The following is a 2315-nucleotide window of genomic DNA, read 5'->3' on the forward strand; positions in this document are numbered from 1 at the left end:
ACATAGGATATGCAGTCGGAGTGGTGAGCCGGTACATGAGCAATCCCGGCAAAGAGCATTGGAACGCGGTCAAGTGGATACTCCGATACCTGAAGGGCACGGCAAACGTGTGCCTCCGATTCGGCTCCGGAAAGCCCGAACTCGACGGCTTTACCGATTCGGATATGTCGGCTGATGCAGATACCAGCCGGTCCACATCAGGGTATGTGATGACGTATGCAGGTGGAGCTGTTTCGTGGCAGTCGAGGCTGCAGAAGACGGTTGCGCTGTCAACCACGGAGGCGGAGTACATGGCGGCTGTTGAAGCCGGCAAGGAAATAATATGGATGAAGGACTTCATTAGAGAGCTCGGTATCCGGCAAGAGGAGTACCGACTCTACTGCGACAGTCAGAGTGCCATCCACCTTGCGAAGAACGCGGCTTATCACTCCCGGACGAAGCACATCCAGCGAAGATATCACTGGATCCGGGAAAGGATAGAAGACAAGGAGTTCGTGCTGACGAAGGTCCACACGGACGAGAACGGGTCGGATATGCTGACCAAGGTGCTCACACCCGACAAGCTGGAAGCATGCCGGAAGAGGATCGGATTGGAGAGACATCCCATGCCGAAGTGAAGGGGGAGTTTGTTGGGATTACGGTCCCTCCGGATGGGATGTCCGGAGATGAATGACGGCAAGCCCGGTTGCGGTTACGGAACCGGATGATGAAGAGTACCCGGCATGAAGCCGGATGAAGAGTACCCGGATACGGATCCGGATGATGAAGACCCCGGTTACGGAGACGGATGACGAATGTACCCGGAGAGAGATCCGGATGCGGGGACATATTTGTAAATATGTTTGCCAAGAGCCCTTGAGGCTATATTTGTAAATAGCCCGAAAGTCATATATGTGTATAAATATGACTTAGGGCAAACAGTTTAAACGTTGTTGTTGCTCATTTTTCCATGCGAAGTGAGAGCAGCCGAGAGAGAGAGAGAGACGAAGAGGTCGCTGCCTCTGTGTATTACCGCCGCCTGTGGCGAAGACAGTGAGCTCAAGGTTGTTGCCTTGTAGCTTCACCAGTGTACATCCCTGTTCATAGTGATAGTTGGAGTTTGAGGACTCCCGTGGTTTTTCCCATTTAGGGTTTTCCACGTTAATCCCTGTGTCATCGTGTCTTTCTCTGTGTTTCCTATTTTCTGCTCCTTTGATTCGCAATTACTCGGTTGTGGCCGAGAGAAGAAGGTAAATCGGGGTGGTCGATTCCCTACAGCTGTCAGTATCTCCGAAACATGATTTAAACTCACCTAGAAACTCTTCAAAATTGTTGAGTAACAGAGATTCCTTTTCTAATAGTGGAGCGAACCATGATAATGCTGAGCCACTTAACAAAGTGCCTACTAAACCCACTCATGATGCATCGGTGGGATATCGAGAAGGATGCATTTGGATAACTAATCGTACCTGGTTAAGGAACCCTCTAAACTACGATCGCGTTCCATCGAACTTCGTGGGAAGGCCAATCTTGGGTTCTTTATGAATCCCTTGTGTTCCGGGCCCTTGTTGTTGCATCGCTACGATGGTTGCTTCGAGTTGTTGCACGCGTAACGCAAGTTCCCCATGCTGTTGTTGCGTTTGCTGCTTTTCTAAGGAGATTTGCTGAAGATCCCCCAGCAACCGTTGGTTTTCTTGTTCCAAAGCATGGAACTTCTCTTTCAAGCATTGAAATTCCGAGAAAACAGATTGATATTCTTCAACGCTAACAGTGGCCATGGGATGAAAGAAAAGAGGAATAAGAGATAAGTAGGAAATGAGAGAGATAGAAGGTAGGAAAATTGGTTCAAACTGTCAGGAACAATACCAAGACAGAGAAGGAATTAGTACTAAACGAAGGATTAGTACTATGAGAGGTGTAGAACTTCTTCGAGAGAAGGAAGGAGTGAGGGAGACGGAGAGAGAGAGAGAGAGAGAGTGTGTGTGTGTGTGTGATGATAAGAAAGATATGTATTATATGAAGAGAATATACAATGGTGGCTAAAAGGCTTAAGACTGGCGTTGAACCAATTTGGTTCAACATAATGCCTAGTGCCCTCTTTTATAGTGTTTTTAGGAGGGCGTTTTGTTGCGGAGTGTGTCGGCAAGCGAATTCTCGCCGAATTCCTTCCTTTCGGAGATACGTCGTGAAATCGTCGGAGAAGTACTCCTTGCCGCCATCCGATCAAAGACAACGTACATGTCGGCCCGTGGCTTTCTCGACTTCATTCTTGATTGTTTGGAAGTGTCTGAACACTTCGCTCTTTTGCCGCATCAGGTAGATCAAAGTGTACCTAG

Source organism: Azolla caroliniana, unplaced genomic scaffold (assembly GCF_043228905.1).
Source record: "Azolla caroliniana isolate FFs.n. ecotype wild unplaced genomic scaffold, voAzoCaro1.0.p SCAF_20, whole genome shotgun sequence".
Classification (NCBI taxonomy): domain Eukaryota; kingdom Viridiplantae; phylum Streptophyta; class Polypodiopsida; order Salviniales; family Salviniaceae; genus Azolla; species Azolla caroliniana.